The 6,037-nt window shown below is 38.4% G+C and overlaps 1 pseudogene; it reads left to right on the top strand.

The window, feature by feature from the left end:
* Positions 1-3,133: 3,133 nt before the first annotated feature.
* On the top strand, positions 3,134-3,984 carry LOC122688321 (annotated as a pseudogene).
* The last annotated feature ends 2,053 nt before the right edge of the window (positions 3,985-6,037 follow it).

Below are 6,037 nucleotides of genomic sequence, written 5' to 3'. Positions count from 1 at the left end.
TTGGAAGTCAAAACTGTCAATATACTCTGAAGATTTCAGACTTGACCTTCCCGATTATGTGAGCAGCCAGTTCCTTAAAATAAATCTCTCTATGAAAACACATCTTACTGGTTCTGTTTTTCTGATGAGCCTTAACTAATACAGCGAATATATCCTTAAGTCATTGTTGTTCAGGAATCATTTATCTTACTAGCTCTCCATGTTAAAGGGAGTGGGAATTTTTACAATGTATCGAAAGTGCAAAATAATTAAAAAATACTTTAAATTTGCCGTCCATTCACCTAAATAATGGAATAGTTTGACTGTCTCTTAGGAAGAGTGCCTGAATGAACTCACTAAATATAAGAAAATAATGATTAAAAATCAAATATAAAAAATTGGAAATCTCAGGATAAATAAGTAGCTCTTTGTTGGTATATCAATATCACACAGAATTTATGTGGACTTAACAGAGATGTGGTTAGTGAACTTCAGCAAAGATTAAAGTTGGTGTTAATCCACACGAGGCCTTAATGTATGAAAGAAACTGAGAATAAGAAAATACTATTTTAAAAAAGGGTTAGATTCGAACAAAGTTCAAAAACAAAGTATTCATTAATTATAAAAAATAAAAAGGAATATATTTGAAGGATGGGAATTCTTAATGTTTATTCTTGAGTATAGAAACTGGAAACTAACAAGACAGAATTTGACTGGTTTACAACTCTACAGTCAAAGTATCAATCTTGGTGATTGGAAACCTACTGGAAACACTTCAAACCATATTTTCAAGTTACGTTTTTACTATCCAATCACCAAGAGAGCTGACTCATTGGAAAAGCCCCTGATGATGGGAAAGATTGAAGGCAGCAGGAGAAGGGGGCTGTGGAAGATGAGATGGTTAGATAGATAGCATCACCCACTTAACGGATATCAGTTTGAACAAAATCCAGGAAATAGTGAAGAACAGAGGAGCTTGGTGTGCTGCAGTCCACGAAGTCGCAAAGAGTCGGACACAACTTAGCGACTGAACAACAGCCAAGAGAGGGTAGGTATTGTTGGTTTGAGAGAAGAGTAAGGGTTAAAATAGAGTAATTGAAGAACACATTCTTTCATCAGAGACCTGCAGAAAAAAGATAATCAAGAAAACCACAAACCTATTGGGAAAATTTTCCAGGCCCAGTGCATAGTCTCAAAGACCTAAGACAAGAGCATGATTTATGTGTTGAAGAACAAAGAAGCTGATTTTTAGAACAGAGTGAAGAAATAGGAGATGTTGTCAGAGAGCATGGGAAGGAAAGAATATATGAAAGGTTTTTGGCAATTTTTAAGGGTTTTTACTGTTAATAAAATGGGAAATAACTGAGGGTTTTGAGTAGCGGTGTTACAGATCTTACTTTTTAAAAATATCTATTCTGAACATTTTAAAATAAACGTGGTGGTGGTGGTGGTTTAGTCACCAAGTCGTGTCTGACTCTTGCAAACCCATGGACCGTAGCCCACCAGGCTCCTCTGTCCATGGGATTTTCCAGGCAAGAATACTGGAGTGAGTTGTCATTTCCTTCTCCAGGGGATTGTCTCGACCCAGGAATCGAATCCAGGTCTTCGGCATTGCAGGCAGATTCTTTACCGACTGAGCTATGAGGGAAGCCCTAAAATAAACATAAGTAATGATAAATACTTTATAGTACCTATCACTTGACTTTTTCAAATAGAAACATTACAACAAACAGGTTAACTCCAGAGTTACCCTCAAGAGTAACATATTTAGAAAAGAAATTTTGAATCTGTCTTTCCTATAACTCATCCTATGCCCCACAGTCATGTTAAGAATCTTAATACTGGGCTCTATTCAGACAATTCGCTGGCTTAAAAAGTCACTACTAATTTCTACAACAGCTAAACTACATTTATTTGCCTGATTTTCAACTACCCCCAAATTAGTTTTCTTCATTATGTTTCCAAGATCAGAACTTTTTTCCACCTTCTTTCCCATCCAAAGACTTATAACTTGCAAGTTTTCTTTACCAACTACTCCTGTTCTCACCAGCACTATTGTCTTTCAGCACTTTTATAAGCATACCATTCTGGACCATACCATGTTATAGAAATCTTTCTTTCTTCCTCTTCTTTTTGTTCCCCCAGCTCTTGGCTTCACAGAGGGAAGGGAGACAGAGGTAATTCCTCATAGTACATGTCTCCCATGTTGCTTACCAAGTTTTGGTCTCCTTCATGTCAATATCTTTATTACAAACCTGTTTTACCATCTTAGTATAAACATTACTTTTCCCTATGAATATTATTTGTTGTGTTCCAGTAAAATGCTTATTCTTAAGTATTTACAAGAATTCAGGATACATGCCTAATATGATTTCAGTCATGCCCTCCTCTTTCTACAACATAAAGAAAATATAGGTATGGGAACAGTGACAAAACAAGTCAAAGAACACTTTGTTACTGATTTGCTTTCAGTCTCATAATCCAGTTCCAGAGGACTGTCAATTTGTCTAGGCCGTTTGAAGGAAACCTTAATTAGCTAACTTGATCAGTTTGCATGTCCTAAAAATTAAAGTAGTACAATTCCCCAATTTATAGATTTTGCTAAATCCAAACATGAGACTTAAAACTTACTCAATGAAAAAAACAAGCATGCCTATTAATAAAAATGTGAGAGTTAGACCTAAAGAAAGTTGAGTGTGGAAGAATTGATGCTTTTGAACTATAGTGTTGGAGAAGAGTGATAGAGAAGGCTCTTGAGAGTCCCTTGGACTGCAAGGAGATCCAACCAGTCAATCCTAAAGGAAATCAGTCCTGAATATTCATTGGAAGGACTGATGCTGAAGCTGAAACTCCAATACTTTGGCCACCTGATGCAAAGAACTGACTCCTTAGAAAAGACCCTGTTGCTGGGAAAGATTGAAGGTAGGAGGAGAAGGGGACGATGGAGGCTGAGGTGGTTGGATGGTATGACTCAATGGACATGAGTTTGAGTAAGCTCGGGGAGTTGGTCATGGAGAGGGAAGCCTTGCGTGCTGCAGTCCATGGGGTCCCAAATAGTCGAACATGACTGAGTGACTGAACTGAAACTGAATTAATAAAAACACACTGACCTTTTAGTTTGCGCTGGCGGGCCAGCCTGCCATGGGGAGGGTGAGAGCTCCCGCAGCCGCTCACAGTGGAGGAACTGGAACAAGGCTTGCTGATGCAGCCGTGTGCATGGCTACAGCTTGCCGGGAACTCCCTCCTGGCCAAGGCCTGTTTCACCAGGCAGGGCTATGCCTCGTTGCTTTCAGGTCTTTAACAAGTGTGGCATGAACAGGTGTACACTAGTGCGATCAGTCAGCGAGCCAAGGAGCTGAACAAGCGCTGACTGCTGCTCCCGAGGCTTTTCTTTGACATTTGGATGATCTGCTTTGCGCATGTTGAGGACGCTTCTTGCCCTGGCAGAGCTGCACTCTCCTGTGATTGTGTGCATCCTAGCTAGCCCTTTGGTGGTCTCCCAATGTTTGATTCGTCCTCTGATGGGCATGAATCTGGCATTGCACTGCCAGGTCAGTGACCTAACAATGATGCTTCATATGATAGATCTAGAGATCCAGGACTGCCAGGAGAGCGGGGCTATGCTGAGCCGAAATCGGTTGAAGACAGAGCCACTTGAACAGACTTTCTTCTCAGAACGATTTATGGTGGAGAAACTACCAGAGGCATGCAGTGTTGGTGAGGGAAGACCCTTCATCACAAATCTGCAGAGTCTGGATATGGCAGTCACCAGACAAGGGATCCAGGTGGGACAGAAACATCAGGAGGCCGGAGATCCCCAGACCTCAAGCAGTGCTTTCTCATGGGGAACTGATAACCAACTTCTGAAGCAGCCAGAAGAGCCTGTCTCCTCAGCACCATCCCTCCCAGGACCCGAGAAGGAGCCCACAGTTCCTTCAGGCCCATTGCAGAGACCTCAGCTGTTTGAAAGTGCAGAGGAAGAAGCTAACGGGGCTCTTCAGTTAACCTGTCACCATCTCAACTGCCAAGGATGGACTCAGAGAGGAGTTTCCTAGTGTCCCCTTGGAAGGAGATCCCGTGGCAACAGCATCTCTGACACAGTTATACAGTCAGGGACTCCACCATAAGGGACAGATAACTGAAGCTCATGCTGGCAGGCATGGCTACTGTTAACAAGGGAATCCTGGCTCCAACCCACTGGCCACTGGCCTTTCTTGTCCGAGTGGAAGACTGTCTCTGGGAATCCCACACTCTCCTTTTAGTGCAGGTTCTCCAGACTCAGGATCTACCATGGACTTTAGGTATATGGGGCAGGTCAGCAAAAAGGCACAACGTACTCAAGAAGCTTTGTCTGTCTTTCCAAAGAGTCCCTAGCTACTTCCAGATGCTCCTCAGAGGCCCTCTTCTCTCTTTAGCATGGAGTAAAAAGCACTCACATTCCTGGAAAAAAAATAACAAAAACAAAAAACAAAACTGAAATCAAAAAGGAAAGAATGTGTGGGCAAGTAGTAGTATTTAATGCTTCCAAATGGATAACTTAGATGTCAGTACCGATCTTCAACCAAGTATAGGCAGCCGGCATACCCCAGTCACTTCTTGAATGACACAAAATCCAAAGAAGGAGAAAAAAAACTAAGCCTGAACTAAGCCTAAGCCTGAACCAAGCCTGACCCTTAATCAAGATCTTTTACCACAGATGTGTAAAATAAAGAGAGCTATGAAAAAATGTTATTAATACATGCTGACTTCGTAACAAATTCAAGATCTCCACTTTTTAAAAAATTGGTTCGACCACCTGTGCTTGAATCAAATTGATCAAAATTAGTTCTTCACTTCTCCTATTTTATTTTATTTTTTTTTCCCCCAATTCCCCCACTTCTCCTATTTTAAAATGGAGAGGGTTTGCCTTTGACCTTCACTGGGGATGAATTAGAGTGGGGGCAGTTAATGAGGACTGGAGGAAGATGAAAGAAGACTTGAGTGCCTCTTATAAGCTAATTGTGTATTTATTCAATCACATATGGATTAGTTGTCATTAGAGCCTGTTATTTGTACTTCAGGATAAACTAGATTTAGTTTTTTTTAAAAAGTCACCAAGTCACCAATAAGGAGTATTAAATTCTAAGATTTTGTTATTGTATCTTTTGTTAGATGTGAAAGTATGATCAAGTTTTCATGTATAATTATTATAATATTTGGATAGCTAGCATTTTAATAATATATATTTATTCAATTGCCCTTTTAAATCACAGAAAAAAAGCTATTTTTCTTTCAACAACATATTTTTGTTGCAGCTATTAAGGCAATTATCATTTTTATCTGAAATTTCAATGTTAATTTTTATTTGTTTCCAGATAAAATTTGAAGTTATTTCATCCTTTAAATAACTTACTGTATTGTGCAATTACAATAGCATAACAATTCCAGGTCTTGGTTCACTCACATGAGTTTAAACTTTGTTTTAGTTCTATTAGAATATTTTTAAAAAATTTGCTAGTCATGATTGAGACTTACCTACTATCAGCTATGTAAGAACTTGGAGCACATCTCACAGCTCAAAGTGTATATATTTAATATCAGTTCTACCAATTATTTGTCCCTTAATAACCTGGTTTTTATTTTTTAGAATACCTTAAATGCATTTTTAGGGGTATTTTCCTTAAAACATCTTCTTTGATTCTTAGGTGGCTATTAAAAATGTCTTCATATTTTTTCCACAATGTTACAATTTTTTTAAATCAGGCATTTATAAATAACCAAAGAGTAGTCTTATATTTATTATGGAGCATAAAACTCATTTTCCTATAGATTTTTACTATTCTGATTTCATTTAGATTATTATTAAATGATACTACTTTAAAATAATTAGCGATAGTAATATTGCATCATCTGTTAGTCATGCACTAATTTTTGATCCACAATTATTTATATTTGCTGTTTGGAGGAAATGTGATTAAAATTCATTTCACTAAATTTCTATACATTTTAGAACTGTAAATCAAATGGATTTATACAGCTTTTTCTGAATGTTACTGCTTCCGAGGATTCAATTTTTGAC

This window comes from Cervus elaphus, chromosome 33, assembly GCF_910594005.1.
Source record: "Cervus elaphus chromosome 33, mCerEla1.1, whole genome shotgun sequence".
NCBI lineage: Eukaryota > Metazoa > Chordata > Mammalia > Artiodactyla > Cervidae > Cervus > Cervus elaphus.
The sequence above is the reverse complement of the archived record's forward strand: the minus strand, read 5'-3'. Positions and strand labels throughout refer to the sequence as shown.